This window comes from Pantherophis guttatus, chromosome 7 (assembly GCF_059756535.1).
Source record: "Pantherophis guttatus breed Tessera chromosome 7, ASM5975653v1, whole genome shotgun sequence".
Taxonomy (NCBI): domain Eukaryota; kingdom Metazoa; phylum Chordata; class Lepidosauria; order Squamata; family Colubridae; genus Pantherophis; species Pantherophis guttatus.
The window spans coordinates 72,992,644-73,019,653 of NC_142069.1; positions in this window are offsets into that span (position 1 = coordinate 72,992,644).

Consider the following 27,010-nt stretch of genomic DNA (forward strand, 5'->3'; position numbering starts at 1 on the left):
TCAGCAAAAGTAGCCTGCAGTACTGCATTCTAACCACCGAGCCATCGCAGTTCTTACTTTTGTTGTTCTTCTCTGCACTCTTTCCAAAATCTCAACATCTTTTTTATATTGTGGTAACCAAACCTGGATGCAGTATTCCAAATGTGGTTTTACCAAGACATTATTAAGCGGTGCAAACACTTCACATGATCTTGATTTTATCCCTCTGTTAATGCAGTCTAGGATTGCATCGTTTTTTTTGGCTGATGCTGCACACTGCTGGGTCATATTTAAGTGATTGTCCACTAGGACTCCAAGATCCCTCTTGAAGTTACTGCTATTGAGCTGGGTTCCAACTACTCTATACTATACATTTGGTTCTTCTTGCCTAAGTATAAAACCTTATTTTTCTCACCACTGAATTGCATTTTGTTGGATAGGGCCCAGTCTTCAAGTCTGTCAAGTCTGTATCTTGAGTCTATCTTCCAAAGTGTTGGCTATTTTGTTAATTTTGTTAGATTGGGTCCAGTATTCAAGTCTATTGAGATCTTTCTAGATCTTGAGCCTATCTTCTGAGGCTGTTGCCTTTTCCCTGCCAGCAAATTTGATGAGTTCCCCTTCTATTCCATCATCTAAATTGTTTATGAAGATATTGAAGAATACTGGGCTAAGACATAACCTTGGGGTACCCCACTGCTTACTTCCCTCCATGTAGATGTAATTCCAGTAAGGCCTACAACTGAGTGCAGTTTGTCAGCCAGTTATAAATCCATCTAGTGGTGATGCTGTCTATCCCACATTTCTCTAATCCACTAAGAAATACTGTAGGTTGTGGTCTACTCTGTCAAATGCCTTACTGAAATCCAAGTATACTATGCCAATTGCATTTGGCCGATCTATTAATTTAGTCACCTTTTCAAAGAATGTTTGCAAATATGTTGCTTGATTATCTTTTCCAGGATCTTCCCAGGTATTGATGTCAGGCTGATTGGTTTGTAATTTCCTGGATACCATTTCTCCCCTTTTTTTAAAGATGGGAACCGCATCAGCTCTTTTCCAGTCCTCTGGTAGTTTCCCATGCTTCATATCATATTGGATCTGTAAATTCCTCTGTAGTATTGAATATCAATAATGATGGTGTCTTTTTGAACTCTTGGAGATACTATGTTTAGAAATTTCCATTTGCATTCTAAATGCTATTAGTTAAAATTTTGAAATAATTATATGGAATGATCATTTCTGGAAGGCAAACTCAGAATCCAGCCTAGTGTTTTCTACATGTTTTAGACTAGAATATTTAGGGTACCTGTGGTTGCCTACCTTACTTTTGGCTATGGGATTTGTAGTCCAAATTTAAGGGTAGCAGATTACCTATCTTCCCTCTTCTACATTTGTAGGCAACCTTGATTTTTGTGTCTAGGAATTAAAATGCAATTATATTTGGTAAGGTGCTAAGTAACGTAAGGATACCAACATTGAGAACCGAAGTTCTGCTTTCCCTTTGTCAGAATGCAGAAAATAATAGATCCTGCATAAGTAGATAGATAATATAATTCAAGACCTGATTTAGATGCACTGAGATGTGCTTGTGTAAGCTAAAGTACAATTTGTATTCTTGCCCATAGGGCAATTTATAAGTCTGCTTTCAGATACTAATCAATAGGGAGATATGCAGTCTTCCAACACCAGCAATTTTAGATTGCTTATTGCATTGTGGTTGTGCATTTTACTCACATATTGAAACAAAAGTCTCTTCTTTAAAGGCAAAGGAAAAAACCTCAAGGGTATTGTAAAAAGTATTATAAGCCTTTTACAGACAATTGTTTCATATAAAAATGAAATCAATATTTGCAGTGGGTTTCCTTTTATTAAGTGCGTACTGATGTCAAAAATGTGAGCAATCCCCTTTGTGCAACTGTGGTTAATAGGAAATCTTTTATTTTCTTGCCGAGAGTTTTTGTTTAATCATAGTATTCTTGAAAGCTTAGATTCAAATTTTTGACTCAGTCCATTAACTGTCAGAGCAGTCTGACAATTTGTGGTGTGATGTTATTATGCTGCCTAATCTCTTCAGACTAGTTTTTATCATAATTGGTATGCTATGCTATTTGATAAAATATTTTTGAATGGGAACACTGTCTAGCTATTCAATGAATTGCCTTCCATTGATTTACTTCATGTAGTACATCACTGAATTGTGCTCAAATCCATGTACAAAAATATATTTATAGGCTTTTTTTTTCTTTCGATATGATCTGGGTTTTTCCATCAATGATAATGAAATCAATTAATACTGTAGTTTATTATAAGCATCAGACCTTCACTGAATAAAGGACTATTTTGAATAAGTGGCAATAGTTATCAACTATCAACATAATTGTTATCATTCTCGGCTGCTAAAGTTCCTCTGGGAATTATAACTGTTGTAACCAACATTAGTTTGATTCTCAAAGAAAGCCTAGGCCAGAGGTCTTCAAACTTGGCAGCTTTAAGACTTGTGGACTTCAACTCTTCAATTCTGGGAGTTGAAGTCCACAAGTCTTAAAGCTGCCATGTTTGAAGACCTCTGGCCTAGGAAGAAATATGATGGTGGACAGATATAGGTTAGAATAGTTGCTTTTTTAATTTGTTAAAAACAGAAATAATTTTAAGAAGGTAGAATCCCTGGTGCATTTTAAATTCTTACAAAGTTAGAAATTAGTAATACTTGCAGAAGCTTAAAGAAATCTTTTGGCATCGCCCGATATATGCACAGCTCCCATCTCCAAAAAGTTCTGGATTTAAGACCTGTTTCTTTTACAACAGGGCTTGTCCAGCCTCAGTCAAACACTTTTCTGACTCCAGAGTAGTAGAAGACAAGTTGCTGAGAGACAATTTGAGGCTGTGTGATCAGGGCTGCACAGGAAAGAAAGAGGGAAGGGGTTAATGACAAAATAGGTAGTACAGTGCAATGCAAACATTGCTCCTTTTGCAATTGCCTCATATCACACACAGATCATTAGGGAAAGAGCTCGCATCATAATGGTGAGATACATGTTGATGAGTGCTTCATTTGTTGTGGATAGCCATGCTATTTATAACAATCCTCCCTTCATCTTGGTGAATCCCACACACACACAAAAGGAGAAATCACTAATATTAACATGAATTCACACAGAATTTAAATACAAAGCAGCAGTGCTAGAGATAGTAGAGCAATAGAAAAGATTCACACCCCACTAGAGAAGACTTATTTTTTTTCCTGGTTGTTCTTGTGCCATCTTCACTTGCCTTTTTTCAGTAAACATATACCAAATGGTGCAAGAAGAAGCAATACTCATAAATGCTTTGCCTTTTTCCACGGGAGGTATCACTGATTAGCTCTAATATGAATCATCATAAACATCAATTATATAGAGAAAACTGGTTATATTTAAGGAGAAGGAAGGAAGAATCTTGCTACACAAACCTTAAGTCAGGGGCATGATGGACACCTTTTCTCCTAGCTTATCCTCAAATTTCTATGCCCATGCTCAGTTCTTCCATGATTTTCTATCATATGGATTATGCACAATATTTTAAATGAGAAAGGAGACCTTAAATTGCACTCACTTCCACTCACGTGAGTCCAGAGTCAATCCTGATTTTGTTTTCTATTTCTTTGTGACAGAGGAATGGTTTTGTCGCCCATTAAAATTAGGTGACTTAGTTGCAGTTTTGTCTGGAAAAAAAATAGCCATCTTTATTTCAAGCCCATCATCATTCAGTAAAATAGGAAACTACTCTGTACAGAATTAGTTTTTGACTCACCTACCGTGTTTCCTTGAAAATAGGACTTTCCTGGATAATAAACCCAATCGGGCTTTTGAGTGCACGCGCTAAAATAAGCCCTTGCCGAAAATAAACCCTCCCCGAAAATATTGAAACGCATTTGCAACCAGTCCCCACCATTTCCTATGATTAGGGTTAGGGAGACAGAGCTGGAAATCAGGTAAGATGGGAAGAGGAGCCCCGTCTTGCTCCATGCACCCCAAAATAATAAGACCTCCCCGAAAATAAGGCCAAGTACTTATTTCAGGGTTCAAAAAAATATAAGACAGGGTCTTATTTTTGGGGAAACATAGTACTTCCAAACTATCTAGAACAGTCTTCCATTATAACATTTCTTACGATGGCTAGTAGCATCTTTACAAGTATAAATTTTATTCAGCTACAATTCGATTGTTCTCTCTGCAAAATACCGGGGAGTATTACCCTGAACCCAGAGACTTATGATGCCTTCATCCAGTTAGCTTATTAGTCCTTTGGTATTTCCCGTGCTGACTATCATTTTTGTAGTGTTTGGCTATATATTTTCACAGCAGTATCTTGTATGGACAAGGATTACCTGAACTTTTAACTGGAGATTCCAGAACCTGAGCCTGATATGGGTCCTAACCCTGAGCTACTACAGTCTACAGCTGCTGTGGGACTCCCAGTTCTTATCCCCTGTGATGAGTAAATCTGAACGTGATAAAGTCTACAAATCACATGTCTAGTGTTAGATAAGTAATATCCATCCATCATTTTGTTTCTTTCATTGTTGGAAATAGATGAGGGATTACCTGCTTCTATCCATCTGTTCTATTGCTATGATGTATATCACAGTTTTTAAAGCTGAAATAACCAAAGATCAGTCTTTTGACGTGTCCATGCTAATAACTCCCAATATACTTTGAAGCACTCTAAAGTTTTGTGTCGTTTTGATAAACTGCTATCAATATGGCAGAGTGTTTGTCCCTTCATTTATTGTCTTTTGTTCATGGCTCTCTCTACCTGCTTTTGACTAGTTTTTAATGCACTTTGCCAGTTAACTGTTTCTAATGTTTGCCAGTTTAATTCATAAACATTAACCTTTTTTTGTGGTGGGTGAGGGGAAAGGGTAGGTGAATCAAGAGTTGTATGTACTTGTTCCAATCTGGATAAATGAAAATTACTCCCAGTCACTTTCCAAAACTCAGAACAGACTTTCAACCCAAGAGATTTCTCAATAAAATAAGGTTATCTTATTAATTTGCCCATTGCATTTTTATTAAACATTTTTGAGAAAGGAAAAGAAGAAAAGAACACGGAAAAAATAGAACACAATAGAACACAGGGAATTTATAAGCATTTATAGAACTGATCTGCAAGATGGATGGAAAAATAAATTTGATAAATAGATAGATAAATAATGTTTTAATATGTCATTAGCTTTATGTAACTAGTTTTTTTTTTTTTTAAATGGTTCGTTGTTAAAATCCAAGTTTTTATACAGAAATTGCAATAATTTCCGTCACAGCAATGAAAGATCTGTCTTTACTTCAGGGGTAGGTTCAACTTACCTTTACTACTGGTTTGCAACGGGGCCGCGCACTCGCACTTGCTTTGCTCACGCAGAAGCTTCTGCGCATGCGTAGAAGCATTTTGATGACATCGGGGTCGATGGGTGGAGCCTCCTGCCGGTTTTACTACCAGTGCGAACCGGAGGCAACCCACCACTGCTTTACTTATGAGATTACTGAAAGTTAAATATCGAGATTTTCATCTAAAATTGCTTTCCAAGTTAAATTAAATTCTGTATATGTTTGAAATGCAATATTAACATACTTTGGACATCAAAATGTAGTCCCACAATTTAGCAAGATTTCTGCAGAAGGAATTGTGCATACTTTGTAAGCAGGACAACTGTTCTATAGAACAGTTACCTTGTATAAAACTAGTTGGTGGGAATATAAACTTTAGTAATAATCAGTTACAAAAAAGGGGGGGGGGAGTCAGTTTTATAATTTGTGCAACTCTATTATAAATCATTTTGCAAAATTGCTGATCTATACAGCCTTGCCACAAAATATAAAAGAAAAACAATCCAATTTGATATGTTTCCAACAATTTTTAGAAAATGAACTATTTATTTTAGCAAACTATACTGGAGTAATATAAAAGCAATAAAACATATAACAGTGTGAATTTAATATTTTCCTTCCATTGAAAGTCCCATTGCTGTATATGAATTACTATATTTTCAGCCCCTCAGTCATATTTCACCAACAGTTTATAAATAAATCTCAGCAAACACTCCAAATTTTGTTATATATAAGGCTTTCAAATACAAATTAATTTATTTAAAACATTTATATAGCCACCCATCATGTGCCTGGGCAGCTCCCAATTAAAGTCTCTTAAGTACACCCCCTCCCCATTTTTTGCAGTTTTTTTAAAACTATATCAGTTATTTCAAGATTCCAAATCTGGTTAGGTTGCTTAGGCCATTCAAACAGAAAATCTCCAAAGATTTCATCTTTGTCTTGTTAATAATTAAATTTCGCAGTCAATATGTTTTATCTCTGCGCTGAGCAAATCTCTTTGTACTTTCTTCTTCATGACAACAAATATTTAATAAGAAGGAGAGAGGTGATAAGCCTGATTCCTTTCTGTGCTTATCACAGACTTTTAATACCGTGCTTATTATTACATAATCTCTTCTAAGCTGTCTATTTCTGTTCTGTGTAAGTCCCAAAATAATTATGCAAACCACCTTCTCTCTCAGCAGAGGTATTCCGACCATAAAGTGATATGATCCAGTCTGTAATCCAGGTTACAGTGGGCACATAGTTTGAAATATGGGATTTATGCCTATCAGGAATTATTTGGAATAGAAAATGAAGCCTTGCTAGAATGTTCATTTAAATGGCTGCAGTTTTTCAAAACCTATTCAATTTTAACTTTTCTTCATTTTAAAATACCTGCGATTATATTTTTCCCAGAAGTATAAGCAATTATTTCTAAACTTGTTATTTTTGTCGAGTAAAATTTTAGGTAAATACTTGACTTTTTTTAGCAGTAATATTAGACCCTATCATTTGATTCAAATATTGTTTTTCTTCCTTAGTTATGTAAAATATGTGGGCAAACACTGACAGAGGCTTGGTTGCTCTAACTCAACTTTATTTAAAATCAGCTACAACAATAATAACCCACAAGTCAGAGTCTGACAGCCGCTTAAATACTCCGCTGTCAGAAACTGTTCAACCAATCAGGAGGGAGGGATTTCCCTCCTTTTCAGCTGCTCGCGCCAGAACCAATCACAAAGCCTGGCAACAGACCGGAGGCTGTTAGAACTGTAAATATGCCGACATAACACCCCTTCACACCCGGAATGCGCACTCGTAGTCCTCCAAGTACGCGGGACGTTGACGCTGCCTCCCAGACCGTCTTATACTTGGTGAACTTGTTGGTACGGTTGGCGATGCCTCGCCTGCCCGCTTCTGCTCAACCGGAAGTGGATCCTGTCCAGGACTTGAACTCACCGCCGGAGCGGAGCTGTCAGGTAAGACCACCGGCGCGAACGATCTGGACAGTTGAGGCCGGCCGGCCTCCGGTCTGGGAGGAGGACTATCTGGATGGTGCGAGGCTGTGGGTGTTGACGGGTCAGGGGAAGGTCGAGTGTCTAATTCTGCAGCCCGTCTCCGTAGTTGGTTGACATGCCGCCTCCAAATTCTTCCGTCGGTGAGAAGGACCCTATAAGAATAGGGTCCGGTTATTTGAAGAATCTGTCCCGGCAGCCAACGGGGGTCTCTGTCAAAATTAAGTGCATAAACTCTTTCCCCCAACCCAAAAACCCTAGGGGGAAACCGTGTCCCTGCAGGTGGGCCATGGGTGTAACTTGGGTGTAAGCGATCCAGGGTCGTTCTTAGCCTCCTACCCATTAGCAACTCTGCGGGGCTTTGTTTGGTGGTGGCACAAGGGGTGGTGTGCTGCGCCAACAGGTATTGGTGGATCTTGTGATGCCAATCGGTGGACCCTAACCTACGCAGAGCCTCTTTGGCTGAACGGACGGCCCGTTCAGCTTGTCCATTAGCAGCCGGATGTTGCGGGGCAGTCTGAGCATGGCGGATCCCCAAACGGGCTAGGAACATCTGAAAGGGTGCCGAAGTAAACTGCGGCCCATTATCCGTAACAATAACATCAGGTAGCCCATGGGTCGCAAACCAACCTTCTACCACCCTAATAACGGCCGAAGACGTTGTGGAGTGCATTAAGGACAACTCAACCCACTTGGAATGGGCATCCACCGCTATTAGGAAGGTCTGGCCCTGGAAGGGACCAGCAAGGTCCAAGTGTATCCTAGCCCAAGGCGCCCGTGGTGGTTCCCATTCCTGCACGGGTGCAGCAGGGGGAGCTGGGCGAGTAGCTTGGCAAGTGCGGCAGCGAGCTACACAGTCTTCGACCTGTTGGTCAAAGTTAGGCCACCACACGTAGCTCCTGCCGAGAGCCTTCATCTGCACCACCCCCGGGTGGGCTGCGTGAAGACCAGCCAAGACTTGGTTTCTGAGGGCCGTGGGCACGATTACTCTATTTCCCCATAAGAGGCAGCCCTGGAGGACTGACAGCTCATGGCGTCTGCGGAAGAAGGGCATAAATTCAGCAGACTCATGATTGTCAGGCCAGCCCCTGCGCACCCAATCCAGGACCCGAGAAAGAACCGGGTCAACTGATGATCGGGCCCGCACATCATCCGCAGTGAGCAGGGAAGGCAGGTCATCAACGAGAAGAACTGGTGCTGTGGGGGCGGGGTCACCGACAGGCAAGGGAAGCGGACAGCGGCTGAGGGCATCAGCGTGGGCAATAGCCTTACCCGGTTTGTATGATAATTGGTACGAGTAAGCGGAAAGGAATTCCACCCAACGCGACATGCGCGGCGACAATATTTGGGGAGTCTGCCTGTCACCAGCCAACAACCCTAAAAGAGGCTTATGGTCAGTGACCAGGTAAAAAAACCTACCATAGATGTAATCATGGAATCGTTTGATTCCAGCTACAGCCGCCAAAGCCTCACGGTCGAGCTGGCTGTAGTTCCTCTCAGCATGCGACAAAGTCCTGGAGTAGTAAGCGATGGGAGCCTCCGCTCCAGATGGCAAAATATGACTCAGGACAGCCCCTACCCCGTAGGGAGAGGCGTCGCACGTCAAGGACAGAGGCAGCGAGCCATCGTACTGTACCAGGACAGAGTCGGATGAAAGAAGTTCTTTGACTGCCTGGAACGAAGCGGTAGCATGCTTGTCCCAGCACCAAGGGGTTTTGGAATCCAGGAGCCGATGGAGGGGCTCCGCAACAGAGGCCTTGTGCGGTAGAAAAATGGCGTAAAAATTAAGAAGGCCAAGGAACGCTTGCAGTTGTGCCTTGGATGTGGGTGCAGGGGCGTGCTTAATAGCCGCTACCTTGGCAGGGGCCGGGTGAATGCCAGAAGCATCAATAAGGAATCCTAAAAATTCCACCTGGGAAACCCCCAAGCGACACTTCTCTTTTTTTAATTTTAGCCCCGCCTTCCTGATCCTGGAGAGTACAGCCCTGAGTTTAAGGATGAGGTCGTTCTGATCAGCAGCCGCTATCAGAACGTCATCAAAGTAGGGAACTACACCTCCTAACCCATGGAGCAGTCGCTCCATGAGGCTCTGGAAGATTCCTGGGGCCACGCTAACACCAAATTGCAACTGGTTGCACTTAAAAGCGCCCCGGTGTGTGATGATTGTTTGAGCCATAGCTGTGGAACTATCAACAGGAAGTTGCTGATAGGCCTGGGCTAGGTCCAGCTTGGCGAAAACCTTCCCTCGGCCCAAGGAGTGAAGCAAGTGCTGAACCACTGGCACTGGGTAGTGGTTAGTTTGTAGGGCCCTATTTAAAGTCGCCTTGTAATCAGCACATATCCTAATTGAACCGTCCTGTTTCAGGGGAATTACAATAGGGGTCTCCCAGTTGGCATGCTCTACTGGTTGTAGGACCCCCTGAGCGATGAGCTTATCCAACTCCTTGTCAACCCTGGGCCGCAGCGCCAAGGGCACCCTCCGCGGCTTGAGCCTAATAGGTGCTACCTGGGGGTCTAAATTAAAGGAAATAGGGAGGCCCTTGTATTTTCCCAGGCGGCCATCAAATACATCTGCAAATTCCTGAAGAATGATATCTGATATATTAGACCTCATGGAGTGGACCCCAGAAATACCCAAATGGAGGGCAGCAAACCAATCAAGGCCCAATAATGAAGGGAGGCTGTTCTTAACAATGACAAGGGCCAGATGGCCCGAAAATGACCCATAGGAAACATGGAAGGACCCACAACCCAAAGTTGGAATGGCATTCCCCTGATAGTCCCTTAACACAATGTGACAAGGCTGCAGCCGCCGTTTCTGAATAGTGGGCAACAGAGCCTTGAGTGTGGGCCAAGCAATCAGCGACCTGGAGGATCCCGTGTCCACTTCCATTTTACAGGGAACACCCTCCAGCTGGACAGTCACGTGAATCTTACTGTCAGAGAACGGGGAGGATGCGTGGCTGATGGCAACTGCAGCCACCTCAGCATCTTGGGAAATCGCGAAAGAGTTGCCCTCTCTCCCTCTCTCCTTCTCACGGCGGCCCGAATGCCCGCTCTTCTGTCGCTTGTAACTCGGCTCCCCAGCGGTAGACGTGGCAGGAAACACGGCGCGGCAGACCCTTGACAAGTGCCCACGCTTCTGGCAACGCCGGCAGACGGCAGTTTTAAACTTGCATTCCGATCGATTGTGTGAACCGCCACAGCCCAAGCAACAGCCTTGGAGATTCTTGGGTGCAGGAGACCACGTCTTGCGCTGGATGGACTTGAGGCGGCTGACATCATCGCCACGATTCCCATTGTCGTCAAAATCTGCCGCCCCGAAATTAACGGAAGAATGGCCTGCTGACCCCGACTGGAAACGCTGAATTTCGGCTGCAGACTTGGCGGACATCTCGGTGGCCCGCGCCTCGTCCAGCGCGATGGAAAGAGTTAAATCAGGACGGGCCAGCAGCCTCTCCTGCAGCTTCAGATTTCTCACCCCACATACTAACTGATCGAGGAGCATCTCATCCAGCTCCCGAAACTCACAATGCCGAGCAGCCGTTCTTAGCGCTGACACGTATTCGTTTATAGACTCTCCCTCTCTTTGTGCCCTCTAATGAAATGCGTGGCGCCGCGCGATCTTTGATGGGGCAGGAGAGTAGTGATGCTTGAGTTTCTCCATAAGCGTCTCCCACGGCATTGTGAAAACTGGCTGAGGTGCGGCCAAAGACCTGGCTGTCCCGAAAACTTCTCTGCCACAAGCGCTAAGGAAATAGCCCCGCTTCCTGGCGCTGGACACCTCAGAGAGATCATTGGCCTGTAGGAAGCACTCAAATCTCTCGAGGTAATCTTCCCAGGTTTCTGACGCACTGTCAAATGGGGTAAACGCGGGGAGCCCCGATGTCATTTTGGGAATTTCCTTACTAGCGGCTCCCTGGTAATCAGCAACCGTCGCCTCACGACAATCCCACCTTCGTCGCCAGTGTAAAATATGTGGGCAAACACTGACAGAGGCTTGGTTGCTCTAACTCAACTTTATTTAAAATCAACTACAACAATAATAACCCACAAGTCAGAGTCTGACAGCCGCTTAAATACTCCGCTGTCAGAAACTGTTCAACCAATCAGGAGGGAGGGATTTCCCTCCTTTTCAGCTGCTCGCGCCAGAACCAATCACAAAGCCTGGCAACAGACCGGAGGCTGTTAGAACTGTAAATATGCCGACATAACAAGTTAAATTCCATGTCAACGTTTATCTTTTATCCTTGTTAATCTGATACACCAGTGATGGTGAATCTTTTCGAGACCGAGTGCCCAAACTGGAACAAACATGCATATACGTGTGCCGGAGCACTGGAAATCCAAAGACCAGCTGGCCAGTGCGCACATGCCTGTTTTTGGGCCGTTTTCAGGGCCGTTTTCTGGCTGGTTTTTGGCCAGATTCAGGCTTTTTTGGGGCTGGTTTTGGGGCTGTTTTGGGGCCATATTTCAGACCTGAAAACAGCCCAAAAAAGGCCTGGAAATGGCCCCAAAACAGGCTGGTCTTTGGCCATTTTCAGGCCATTTTCCAGTCCTCCAGCACCCGTGAAGACCAGATAGCTGACGTGCATGGGCGTGCCAGAAACCAGAAAAGCAGCTGGCGATGGCACGCATGCCCACAGAGAGGGCTCTGCGTGTCACCCCTATGGCACGCGTGCCATAGGTCCGCCATCACAGTGATATACTGATATTGAATTGACTTCTATATGCATTCCATTATTAATTCTAAAGAATCCTCTGGCTGAGTAATGAAGGACACATATAGTTTTAGTTTATGCCCTTAAATTGCTAATTTAATTTCTGAAATTTTCTTTTCTTGATATATCTTCTTTACCAATGGCTCTAATGTCAATAAGAATAAGGAAGGATAAGCATATTATTATTATTAATAATAATAATAATAATAATAATAATAATAATAATAATCTGCACTGGTTACCAGTGTTCTCCGGGTCCGCTTCAAGGTGCTGGTTCTCACCTATAAGGCCCTATAAGGCCTTATAAGGATATTTGCAGGACCTTCTCCTGCCTGCCTCTCACCGTCCTGTTCGCTCACATAGGGCTGCTCTCCTCAGGGTTCCGACAGCGAGCCAATGTCGCCTGGCAGCGCCCAGGGGTAGGGCGTTCTCTGTGGGTGCTCCCACCCTCTGGAATGAGTTGCCTACTGAGCTCCGGATGGCTCCTGATCTCCGCTTCTTCCATCGGGACCTGAAGACTTGGCTGTTTAAGCAAATAGGCTGACTCTAATTCTGGGTTTTATTATTTATTATTTATTAGTTAATTTGGTTTAAAATGGGATTTTGTTGTACATGTTTTTAACTTGTGTTCGCCGCCCTGAGTCCTTCTGGAGAAGGGTGGCATATAAATACATTAAATAAATAAATAAATAAATAAATAAATAAATAAATAAATAAATAAATAAATAAAAAGAGTTTACCTGACTTATTTCCTTTTTCAAAGTATTTTTTTGCTTAACAACATTATACTTCTTTATAAGTTTTATTACTTCTATTAAAACTAATTGATTGCAATTAATTTTAGGTTTTTGTACTAAGTCCCAAACTATATTGTGCTTGTGTCTTAATTCTAATTGCTTCAGTTCATTCACTAGAATGTCCTTCTGTTTCTACATAGTTTTCTTTCTAGAAGACGTCAGAGAGATAAACAGTCTATTCATGAATCTTTCCTAGAGTCCCATCTGGCTGAGCAAGAAAATCATGTTAAATTGATTTAGGGGAAAAAAATCTTTAATTACTTCAATTTGATGTTCTCTTGCAGTAATACAAGATTTTTAGGTCCTTGGTTTTTCAATCTGGAAATTCCCAAAATTGTTCAATCATATAATTATTCGGTTATGCTCTTTGATAATAGAAGCGACAAATTTTATGTCTATGGGATTAGTTAATACTGAATAAGAAATCTACCACTGAGCTCTTCTCAGGTATATTTTACAAACTAAAATATAACGTAATTATTAATATTCTGCAGGGTATTAGTATTTTCATGCAACAGAAAATGTTAATGACATTGGCCTAAGACTTCCTTTTAGATAGAGTAGAATTGTCAATATAGAAAGGGGGGAAAAAGTCACCATTAAGATATTAAATATCTTAATATACCATTAATATATTAAGATATTTTTGATTTAAGAACCAAAATATCTCCTTCTGCAATTTCAAAAAGAAATCGGAAAAATTGTAGAAGTTGATTTTGGTATTATTTAGAGCATAAATGGAAGCAACTGTTATTTCCCCAAATTTAGCCTTGTATTATAATATTATAAATACCTGTCCTTCTTGAATTTGTTATGTTCAAATTCCACAGTAAATTTTTCACATTAATTGTTGTTCTAATTCCTATCTCCCAAAGTTTGTATTTTTTTTTAACCAAGATAACTGTATTCTAATAAGTTCATATTACTTTTTAAAATGTGAATCTGTTGATGATATATATGTATGCTTTCCTTTTTTAGCTTTATTATTTTTTCCTTTTAAATGGACTGTTATCTCACTGATATTAATTGAAGCCATTTTAATTGATTTATGAGTCAGTTATATCACAGGTGCATCTGGAAATATCTTCAAATCTAAAAAAAAGTATCAGTTCTTTTTAATCTTATTTTTGTATAATATTTTGTATAATATAACTATATCATCTATCTATGTATCTATCTATCTATCTATCTATCTATCTATCTATCTATCTATCTATCTATCTATCTATCATCTATCTATCTATCTATCATCATCTAGCTAGCTATAAAACCATATATCATATGGTAATGTTTTTTGTGTTGTCCATAAATTTATAGTTTCATCTATGACCAAGTCAAAATAATTTCCAAATAAGTTTTGAATTTCTCTTTCTAAATCTTATTCCCTCAAATCCTCAAGTACTATGAACTTTAGCTTATTTTTATGTACTAATTCTTTTTCAGCTGTTCATAATACCATTAATGTTAAAGAATTGCAATTTTTATGAAATGCTAACATTTCTTTTTTAAAAGGCCAATATTGCATCTGGAATATTCTCATTTTATGATAATGAAATACATATGATACACAAGCGTAAAAACCCAGACATATTTTTTTTTTTTGTAACAATCCTTGCAAATATTCCTGGGGGCCTTCACTTTGATACAAGACAGAGGCATCACTTGGATCAGACTGCAGCTGAAAGTCATTTCCAGGGCTTTAGAGTCCTGTTGCTTATTTAATAGCTGATGAGTCACAAAACACCATCTGAAACTACTTGTCGGGAATATGAAAGTTTGCATGGCAGGTACGTCTTCTATATCAGACAAAGCTATACATGAAAGGCATAGAGCTTGTGAGAAACTAGACTTGGCTCTGCCAAGACAGACGTCATGATTAGCCCATCATTCCCTTGCCTTGTCAGTGGTTGTGGGCCAGAATACACATTATCCTTATCCAGAAGATGCTGCAAATGCCAATCCCTCCTCCTGATGGATGATTCCTCAACTATGAGATCATCTTCAGCATGACTTAGCAGATAGATTAATGGTTCCTTTTTGTGATTTGAATCTCCTTTCCTTCTCAACAGCGGCTGGGAATGTACAATGGAGAGAGGGAGACTCGTGATGTTATGGCCACAGTCCATGAGACAAGTAAGTTTCTGATATGGTGAGGAATCATTCACCACAGAGAAGACTTTTGGAAGCATTCCTGTGGTGAGCGTAATGCATACTTTAGACCTCAATCAATCCAGGTTCACAAAATAGAGGTTGGTGTCCTTCAACCTCTTTACTGTGGTTCTTCAGTACATATTAATATATATAGGGGCTGCCTGTGCTCCACTGAGGTCAGCAGCTCGGTGGCTCGATTCCTGTGAGTGAATAAACTGTGTAGGGACAGGAAAGGAGCATCCCCTGATTGCCTACTGGCATCCAGGCATCCCGTGGGTAACGTAACACCACCCCCCAAAAAAATCCTTTCATAGAGGCAGCCAGCTACCTTGGTGATCCCTGGCTGACACGTGCCATACACTAAAAAAAAGCCCAAATCCACCTACCCCCATATTAATTTATTTACAGGACTAAATGCCCAACCATACTCTCTCACCCACACTCTGTAGCACAAAATATATCAATATCAGGGTAATACTGGATTCATTAGAAAGCATCTCAGAAGGAAGCAGATGTCATCTCTGTTCTCTAATTCAGGAAATGAATTGCTTATCCATTTTATTAATAAACATTGCTTCAAAGCGGTCTGAACATTATTATTTTTTTCCCTCCCAATTCTACCATTTTATATAAGTCACTGGAGCTCAGTCCAGATACTGCATGCTTGGTAAGGAAAAATTCACAGATCAAGAGGAACATATCAAAATTCCCCATTTGAAATGCCTGAGAACTGGGTTGCATTCTGATTGCCTTAAAGCCATTTCACAAATTACTCATTCAGCAATCCAAATTGGCCATCAAATTCCCATCTGGGAGCGTGGCTACATTTAGCTCAGGGGTCTCAAACTCACATCATCATGGCAGTGTCATGCGACGTATCGGGACTTTCCCCACCTTTGCTAAACTGGGCATGGGTGTGGCCAGTGAGTGACACTTCCAGCCCATGGGCCGGGAGTTTGACATCCCTGATTTAGCTACTTAATACAAAGAGTCGACTATAGGGATTCCTTTTTATTTCTATACTTGTTCTTGGATACTTTAAAGTTGCTTTAAACTAGGCATCAGAAGATTTCATTTATTCACTCACTCACTCACTTTAGGAGCTGCTCAATTATGCAAGCATCTCTAGGTGATATACAACTTTATTAAAACAAAACAATGGCAGAAAAAGCAACGAGAAACCAAATAATAATAATTTAAAAAATATGTGATTTGGGAAAGGCTATACCACGAACACAAAGGAATACAGATCCAATATCAGTGCAGGTTCAATTGCCCAATGCACCTATGTGGGACTTTTGTAAGTAAAATAGATTGTGCAGACTTGTGCGGAGGGATGCATAGCAGCAACAGCCATAGAAAAGCCATGTCCCATAAAATGATATAACTTCAACAACTTGAACTGTGTCTGCTGAACTAATTGTAATAGCTTGGGGAGATACATCTGGAGGCAGATGGTCCTCAGGTTGCTTCATTGGCCTTTGATAAGGTCCTAGGTAAACATATGGCTCCTACAGATATGCAGAAATATTATGCTAATTGGTAGATGTAGCTGCTAGATAAACTGTTTACAGATATGAATGAAGCTAGAATTTACCTGGAGGTATAGTAGTTGGGCTTAGCAGTATCTTTGTTTAAAAAAAGAAGAGCAAACACTAGGAGACTAGGTATGTTTATCATATTGAAGGATTAAGGGTGTCATGATAGCTGTCTTCTAGTACTTGAGGGGCTGTCACAGAGAACAGGATTGACAAGAGGACAATAAGCACTGGGTGGAAGATTGTTAAAGAGAGATCCAATCTGGAACTAAGAAAAAGTTTCCTGACTGTGAGAACAGTTAATCAGTGGAATAGCTTGCCTCCTGTAGTTGTGGGTTGTCCATCAATGGAGGTCTTCAAGAAAAGACAAGCATTTGTCCATGGTATAAGGAAGTGATGGCGAACCTATGGCACGCGTGCCACAGGTGGCACGCGGAGCCATATTAGTGGGCATGCCAGCTTAGCTCTGGGGTGCATGCGCGCGCCTGCCAGCTGATTTTCGGGCCTTCTGGGCCCATCAGAAGTAGGGAAACAGGCTGTTTCCTGCCTCTGGAGGGTCTGGGGGGTAGTGGGGAAGGCCCGTTTTTCTTTCTTACCTGGCTCCAGATCCTCTCTGTGTATCTGGGAAGGGCAAAAACAGCCTTTCCCACTCCCTTGGAGGCCCTACAGAGGCTGAAAGGGTCCATTTCCCAACTCCCAGTGGGACGGGAAGTGATGTTTTTTCCTGTCCCCAACCTCCAGAGACTCCTAGAGAGGCTCCTAGAGACTCCTAGAGAGGTTCTGGAGGCTGGGGACAGCAAAAAATGTCACTTCCTGTCCCACCGAGAGTTGGGAAATGGGTCCTTTCAGCTTCCGTAGGGCCTCCAAGGGAGTGGGAAAGGCTGTTTTTGCCCTTCCCAGATGCATAGAGAGGATCTGGAACCAGGTAAGAAAGAAAAACGGGCCTACCAGGCCATCATGTTCCAGGAGCGAGGGGGGGATTGCGTGCGCATGCACGTGGGCATGTGCACACGTGACCCTCCCCCACCCCCCCTCTCCTGGCATGCGATGGCAAAAAGGTTAGCCATCACTGGTATAAGATCTCCTGCCTTGGGCAGGGAGTTGGACCAGAAGACCTCCAGGATCCCTTCCAGCAATTTGATTCTATGTAATTCTATGTAAGAACCCCAAAATTACTAACCAGTCCATTTTCTGAAATTTTCAGCTAAACCTTTCATTTCCGAGGCACTGTTGAATCAATATTGTTTCCAAATGCTCATGGAGTGCATGCTAATGGATACAAGTGTTTTATCCATTATACTTCTAATGAGTTCTAATGCCATAAATTTAATCACAGCTCAGGAGAAATTGAAAGTGTATAAAATGTTTAATGCATTTTGTCATGTATCTTTATTATGCAACCACATGTTGTAGAATGCCACGGCTGACTAGAAATGCAAGCTAACTAGGAATGCAAGTTGAAAGGTACGACAAGGTTCTTCAAAGTGGCATTTCTGAATAGTAAAACAAATAAACACATTATTGATTTCCTCTCTGGAATTCCTTTCCTTCTTTCCTGATATATTAAAGACAAACATTGCCAAACTGATTCAACTCTCTAAAGTTCATTTCCACCAGTAAAAGGGAGTTTTGATTAATGGCGGTGAGTCAAATGTTGGGATCCAAGCCCCATCCCTTTTGTACAGTATATGTGTTTAACATACTGATGTATTAAAAAAAAGGCATGGCTTGAAATACAATATGGTACTCCCATTTCTTGTAGATTTTGACACCCTCTTTAGCAAGAGCACTTAGACTTATGTATCAGTTCATAGTGCTTTACAACACTCTCTGATTGGTTTACAGATTCTGCAGATTGTTCTCCAACAATCTGGGTCTTCATTTTAATGAACTTGGAAGGCTGGAAGCTGAATCAACCTTCAACCCATCAGGATTGAACTGCTGGCAATCTTCACCGCTTTTCGGAAGGCCAATAGGGTGGGGTGGTCCGGACCTCAGGAGGTAACTGGTTCCAGAGAGCTGGGGCAGCCACAGAGAAGGCCCTCCCCCACGGGCCTGCCAGCCAGCATTGTTTAGCTGATGGGACCCGGAGGAGACCAACTCTGTGGGATCTTACCGGTCGCTGGGAGCTATGTGGTAGAAGGCGGTCTCGAAGATAACCTGGCCCTGAGCCATGTAAGGCTTTAAAGGTAATAACCAACACCTTGAATTGTGCCCGGAGACCAATAGGAAGCCAGTGCAGCTCGTGGAGTATTGGTGTAATGTGGGTGTATCTAGGTGCACCCACGATAGCTCGCGCGACTGCATTCTGGACCAACTGTAGTCTCCGAACACTTTTCAAGGGTAGCCCCATGTAGAGCGCGTTGAAATAATCTAACCGTGAGGTGACAAGGGCGACCTTATTCTCAGATTACCCTGACAAAATTTTGTAAGTCTGAAATTACATCTGTCATCTTCACCTTACAACTAATGAAATAGGAAGCGTCCCTTTTGAGATATTGTCATACACTCCCATGTTGAAGAACCCCCTGTTCTTCAACATGGTAGCCATGACTGCATCTTGGATGTGACAATTAAACAACATGAAAGGGATGTTTGTGCCTAATCATGTTTCCTTAGTTCAGCTCTTTTGATGAATTGGTTTCGTGTTTAGAAAAAAAAACACACACCAAAGGAATGACAGATTGGAATACCAAGGAAAACCCTTAGGTTCTGCTCTGTATATGTATTTGTCATATGGATATGTAATATCTGTGGACTCTGGAGATAGAGAGATGAGGATGGGGGAAGGGGTGGGTAAAGAAAAGAGTAAAGGTAAATCTTGCAAAACAGCAATTACAACCATAACATATGAACATTTGTCAACCTGTCTGACAATTGCCATGCAGCGTTGTGCTTGCAGCTGTGTTATGGAATTTACATTCTTTTTAAAGATAATTCTGCTGGTGCCAGACTACATCTACTGAGGAACAGATGGGATTAATAGAGCATATGTGTAAGATTTAAAAGCAGCAAGAGAATTTACCATGCATTACAGAATCATAAATGCATTACGTTGCGGGCTTCAATTGGATTAAACTAAAGCTTTCTATAGCTTGAACACTTTATCTGAGAGCTGTTAAGGCGAGCAACAAATGCCATTGGAATTCTGCTGCAGACAATCCGGAGGACCTCTTTGTTCTTCGGGGTTAAATAATGGGGCTGATCTTCATCCCGCTTTGTAATACGGAATGATATCATTAAAATGGCAGATGTTAAACTGCAGACCTCATTTTATTTGTTTTAGTAAGGTTTCAGGAAGTCAGTAAAGATTCACCATATTTGGAATTAAGCATAAGCAACCCAGACTATTTTTTTTTTTTTTGGTCTCCTTAGATTACTGTTAGGGAAAGACTATTGTTGATACTGCTAGGTTACCGGCTCTGCACATTTCAAAAATCTGCAACATCTGTGAGATGAGAGATGACACTGAGAGCAATCACCCAGTGGAAAGGCTTGCCTACAGAAGCTGTGAGGGCTCCATCACTGGAGGCTTTCAAAAAGAGACTGGACAACCACTTGTCTGAAATGGTATAGTGCTGTGCAATGGCGGGATTCAAATAATTTAACAACCGGTTCTCTGCCCTAATGACCGGCTGGGTGGGCGTGGCCAGGGGTGTGACAGGCAGCACTTGGGCTCCTGCACCCCCCTGGGAGCACCAACACCCACGCCCCAGTTTGGGCCCTGTAGGCCTCCCTGCAGCCTCCTGGGAGTAAAAACAGGCCGCAGGGGGACTTCTGGAAGGGGCGGGACGGGGCCAGACAGTAATTTAACAACCGGTTCCACCGAAGTGGTGCGAACCGGTTGAATCCCATCACTGGTGCTGTGATGGCGAACCTATGGCACACGTGCCAGAGGTGGCATGCAGAGCCCTCTCTGTGGGCATGCGCGCTGTCAGCAGCTGCTTTTCCGGGTTCCGGTGTGCGCATGCATGCCAGTTAGCTGGTCTTCGTGAAGAAAGCAACCCAGAAGAGAGCAGCTGGCCAGTGCGCATGCGCATGATGGAACCCAGAAGAGCAGCGCATGCATGCACACCGGCCAGTTGCTCTTTTCTGGTTCTGGTACTCTGGTGCGCGCATGCGTGCTCCAGTTTTGGCACTCAGTGCCGAAAAGGTTAACCATCACTAGTTTAGGGTTTCCTGTTTGAGCTGGGAGTTGGACTAGAAGACTTCCAAGTTCCCTTCCAATTCTATTATTCTATGTTCTATGTTAGAGGTGGGCAAATCATTAGAATTGGCTGCAAGGTGCTTTGAATTTTCAACATCACTTGTTGAAAGTGCTGTGTTATAAGTCCGAGGTAATTCAGATCTTAAGATTCAGACTCTTAGGATTCGAATTCTGTTCAAGAGCCCATAGTACAGTGGACTAAAGCACTGTTATTAACAGATTAACATCTGCTGCTTGCAATTATTGCAGGTTCGAATCTTACCAGGCTCAAGGTTGACTCAGCCTTCCATCCTTTCTAAGGTAGGTGAAATGAGGACCCAGATTGTGGGGGCAATAAGCTGACTTTGTATAAATATACAAAAGTATGAAAGCTATTGCTTAATGCATTGTAAGCCGCCCTGAGTCTCCGGAGAAGGGCGGCATATAAATTAAAGCAAAAAAAAGAGAGAGAGACAGCGAGAGAGAGAGAAAAGCAGCAAAATCTGTTTGTGTGTGTGTGTGTGTGTGTGAGAGAGAGAGAGAGAGAGAGAGAACATGTGTGTGTTGCAGTGTTGATTCCTGCCAATACCAAGTCTGTAATTTCTATCATTACAGACTTGCTGTAACAGCCCTATCAAGCTTTGTAACATCATGTCATAGGACACGCTCCAGCATTGTGTTTTTTGTTTTTAATTTGAACAGTGAAATGGGAGCCTTGTACCTATGTGTGTGTTAGGCACCAGTTTGTTTCTTGCATTCTCCTTAATTTCATCAAATGCAGATATTTTTATCTCTCTCCAAGTTTGGAGGGGCTCTGGAATCTGCAAAAGGAGTGCTGGAATTTTGCATACCTATGTAATTTGGAGTGGGTTTTTTTTGGTTTCAAGCTGGAAAGAATCAAAAAGCTTGATCAAGCTTCTGGTATAGTTTAATTTTTTAAAATTTGCTTTCTAAGCACTTTTTCAATTCCTGTCTACCTATGTCAATGTGGACAATCCAGTGTGAGACGTATAATCACTTTATACTGAAAGTGGTTACAATCACCTGCATATTCAACAAAACAAAATTAACTGAATAGAGCTAGAGCAAGGGAACTTCAAGATAGTGCTCTTCAACTCCCAGAGTTTTGCGAGTTGAAATTCACTAGTTTTAAAGTTGCCAAGGTTGGACATCCTTGAGCTAGAGCAAATTGCTTCTTTACCTCAGTGGGTGATCTCAATCTCTTTTCAGTGCCCTTTCCCCAAATGTCTGAAGAAGCACTGCTTCTCTATCCAACCAATATACAGTACAATACTGTGATATTATCATACCTTGTAGAATTGGTAGTGATGGTAATCTTCAAATTACAACCATTATTTCAGCAAACGTCCTCAAAGTTATGGTCATTGCAATGCCCACAGAGTCACATGATCAAAATGCAGGTCATTAGCAACCTGCCCCAAAATATGACTCCTTGCCTGCATAGCTATACCCCATCTATTCCTTTTTGCCCCTCTGCACTCCATGACCCCTGCCATCCTAGCTGACCTCCCTTTCTTCTTGCTCCCACTGCTGACCAGACACATCTGCTCCAACTTTTCAAGAGGCAGCTGCTGGCCTCACAAGGTTGTCTTTCCAAGACTGCATTTAGCTATTTCCTCATTGTTACAACACACCATCTTCCCAATGCTGGTGGCTTGAACTTTCTGGGGCATTGTGTCTTTGCTTGTACTGCTGGGACAGCTGTGGCTTCCAAGGGTAGCTATGGCTTTGTGCTATAATGCAGCTTAGGGCTTCTTGTAGCCCCAGAGCCACTGAATGCCAAGAAGCCTGAGGAGTAGCAGGGCAAGCAGCCTCAGAACTGTGCAGTTCTGGAATTGTTTCCTGCCCCATAAGGCAGAGTACAGGGCAGGGGTGAAATCCAGCAGGTTCTGACAAATTCTGGAGAACCAGTAGCAGAAATTTTGAGTAGTTCGGAGAACCGGCCAATACCACCTCTGGCTGGCCCCAGAGTGGGGTGGGAATGGAGTTTTTGCAATATCCTTCCCCCAAGAGTGGGGAGGGAATGGGGATTTTGCAGTATGTTTCCCCTGCCATGCCCACCAAGCCACGCCCACCAAGCCATGCCCACAGAACCAGTAGTAAAAAAATTTGGATTTCACACTCTGGTACAGGGCAGTCAAAAAGGCGGGCGGGGGCGGAGGAAGATGGAGGCAATCACTTACCTTATTGAAGCTTGGAGCTGGGAGGATCCAAGCCCAAAATGGTAGATTGGGATGAGTCCTGAAATTTGGTTAATAGTGGCAATGAGAGTTGCTTGCATTTCCATCACTAAGCGATGCAATCACATGACCTCACACTCAACTACATCCAGGGCCGGATTTAGATGAAAAGAGGCCCTAGGCTATTCCACTTATGAGGCCCTTTCACCTATAGTGAAAGTGTAATTTTAATTTTGCTAACAATTTGAATGTAGGCCCCTCTTGATCTTGAGGCCCTAGGCTGAAGCCTAGTTAGCCTACAGGAAAATCCGGCCCTGACTACATCACTTAGCGATGGGAATTTCTATCCCACTTCCCATCATAGGTCAAGGCCTATCTGTAGTAGTTGGTTTTTTTAAATAAAGAAATCAATAAGCATACAAAATCTGTTTTAAGGTACTTCAAATATTATAGAGCCAAGTGATCTAAATGGACAATATGAACATTCCAACTAGAATATGTGATGGGTGTATGTGAAAAAAGGAAAATAAAATAAGGCATCTCATGGAAATCCATAATCATTGAGAAAAAAAAATCAAATAAATTTTACCATATTGCTTCAAAATTGTCCTCCTTCACCCTCTGTCAGTAGATAAGAGAGCAGGTTTGAGTAGAAGATTACTGCTCGTCAGATGTAAAATTATCTTTCTACAGTTGAATTTTCTTGGCCTCTTCTACTACATTCCTTTAGAGGGAATAATGGGTGTGAGCAGGGTAATCATTCAAATATATCTCTGTAATTGCTAAGTGTTACTTTAAAAAAATGTCTTATTGGCCTTTGTAAATGTCCCCACTGGGGGAAAGAAATCAGGTTGATGTATTAGGGGCTTCTGATTGTCAGCATCTTTATAATTTCCTTTCATTATGGGAGCAATTTCCACTGAACCTAACTTTGTGTATCTTTGATTGTGTGGAAAAAAGTGTACAATAAAAACCTTTTGTCTAAAATATGGTGTTATTTTAAATGTAAAGCTCCTGTTATTTGTAACTTACCTCTTTGCATTAGTTGCTGGTATTTCACATTTAATACATACAGCCTATTTTAGATTCCAACATTTTGGGGAATTCTTCTACAAATCTGAGGCATGGATTGCACCATTCAATAGGTGAACAATCTTTGTTGATTAAATCTGAATTTCAGGTTTTAATTCTGAAATGCACAAGTTTATTTCTTTTATTTTTCTTTGTTTTATTTTTCTTTGTCTAAATAAACACTTCTGAATGACTTACCTGTAAATTCTCATAAGGAGCAGCAGATACGATCTCAGGCCCAAACAGGAGATAGATTTAATAACAATTATATATTTGAATCACCAGGATAATTTGGGTTTAACAAAAACTGTTAGAAAATCTTTGCTTCACATCTGTTAAAAAATAGTGTAATAGACAAAACCAAAAGCATATCCATGAACTGCTGTGGTTAGGCAAGAACAATACAATGAAGGTTGCATTCAGACATACAACTGAGCCAAATTTGAAATCATGATTCAAGCCACAGTGTGCTACCTCTGATTATGTAACTCATAAGCCATTGGCCAAAAGTGGCTGACCATGTTACCAGAGTAAGAGGGCCATTACAGCAGAGGTCTTCAAACTTGGCAGCTTTAAGACTTGTGAACTTCAACTCCCAGAATTTTCCAGCCAGCATAGCTATGTTGGCTGGAGAATTCTGGGAGTTGAAGTCCACAAGTCTTAAAGCTGCCAAGTTTGAAGACCTCTGCATTACAGGAAGCTGATTTGGGATGCAAAGAAAGGGCAGTAAAGTTATACTACAATTGCCAGAGAAGGTGAGACACATACAAGATTTTTTTGGGTCTTGGTACTAAAATAGTTTGGCTGGCCTTGAGCAGAAGGGAAGGGAATTACACTTGGAAATGGCAATTACTTTGCAGTTCCATTTCAAACTAACTTAAACTTCAATTGTTTAAGTTCCATTTCAAACTAACTTAAACTTTAATTGTTTATCCCAATGCACAACATTTTGCAATAACGTAATCAAAAAGAAAAAGAAATGTTTTTTGGGGAAGATAAAAACTCAGATCTGCTTTTAAGTAAGGGAAGAAACAGAGGTAAAGAAAGAATGCAGGCTTACTCTGAAATCCATTCATACATTTTTTTCCCAAGATAAATGGATAAAACAGATGACAGCCAGCTATTTCGCCTGCGACTGGTTTATCAGAAGTAATGTCTAGCTGATCTTAAATGGCTTTCCCAGGATAACTTTCCTGGGCTTTACTAAAAGAATAGAGGTTAAATCAATTTAATTCTGTCATGCTCAACAGATTGATCATGCCACTTTCACTGGCTCCTAGTATGAAAATGGCTGACCCCATGACAGCAACGTTTAGCTTGTTTATATGGTACATGCAAAGCTGAGCAGTGATTCATGGTTTGCCATGCTCCTTGAATGAATCACTTCCCACTGGTTCATGAGATCTGCCCTCCCATCCCCCCTGGTGCACCATTGCGATTATCTGTTCATCTGCTTGTGGAATCATCTAATTCCTCTTTCATTAAGTAGACTGGCCCTGCAGTCAGGTTTGACTGATTTCTGACTTTCTAGACAAATATAAACTGATTTTCTGTGTCTGTTCTGAGCTATGCTGTTATAGAAACAGTGTGATACATCTATAACAGGGGGTGTCAAACTTGTGTCATCACGGCATTGTCACGTGACATATCGGGACTTTTTCCTCCTTCGCTAAACCAGGCGGGGGGAGGGCCAGCGCGTGACACATCTAACCCGTGGGCTGCGAGTTTGACACCCCTGATCTATAAGGAAAGATGTCTTGTTTGAAATACCCAGGAACCTTAACATTATGGAGTCTTTAGCACTGAGAATTTGTATTTTTCAACAGCCCTGAAAAAGAATTCATTCCTTGTATTAACATCGGCTAGAATTGTGTTTGCTAAAAATTGGAAAAATGAGAAAATACCAACGCAAGATGAGGTTATTAAGGAAATAATGGAATGTGCTGAAATGAACAAATTGACATTTGAAATCAGAGAACAAGAAGATAAACAATATTATAAGATATGGGACCTATTTTATCAATGGCTAGATTAAAAAAATATGGAAGTGAAATATGGTAGAGATCTTTATAATACAGGAATTGTGGAATTATGTAATATAACATAAAGATGTATTATCATTGGATTGATTTAGGATGATGAAAGGAATGTTATAATATAAATTAACTCAAATTTTAGAATATTTTGTACAAAATGAGGGAAGAAATAGTCATAGTCAAATATATGATTAATCAGGACAATAATACATAGATATATATTAGATTGATAATATGAGAATTTAGGTAAACTGTAAGCTATGAATATGGGGAAGATGCACAAATGACTTGTAACCAACTGACACACTATTTGTAATTGAAGTTTTTAAGTATATTTGTTTAAAAAAAAAATTAAAAAAAAAAAAGAGAATTCATTCCAGATTAAAATGAAACAAAATAGAGGTGGAATAATTTTATCCAAAGTATAGCCAGCTATTTTCAATAGCAGATAGAACTGGTGCATGGGATATCAAAAAAGACAACATGCATATAATGATACCATCAGTCAAAAGGTGTGGTCATCTTTGATGCCATGATGTCTGATGCAAATAAGCAAATCACATCATTTGCATATTGAAATCATTACATTAGCCTCCTATGCAGTCTCTGTCCTGGCAAATGTTGATGAGTAATAGTGATCTTTACTGTTCCTACTGCTTCAGCTGCCAGTACAATTATTATACACCTTTTTAGGGGAGTTTCAAAAGCAAATAAGATAGATCTGTATCAGGGATCTTAAAGTTTAAATTTCAAACCCTAGGGAAGACAACAGATCTGGCACAATTTTACCAAAAAGGTAATTCATAGAATGGCAATGGGATACTGAAGAACAGAAATGTATTTTCTTAGATGAGTCAATTTATCATTCAGGCAAACTCACATATGAGACTTGAATTCATGTACTTTGGCTTACATAAATTCATTTTAAATGTTTTGTTAATCCATGTGAGCCATCATGCAGCCCCTT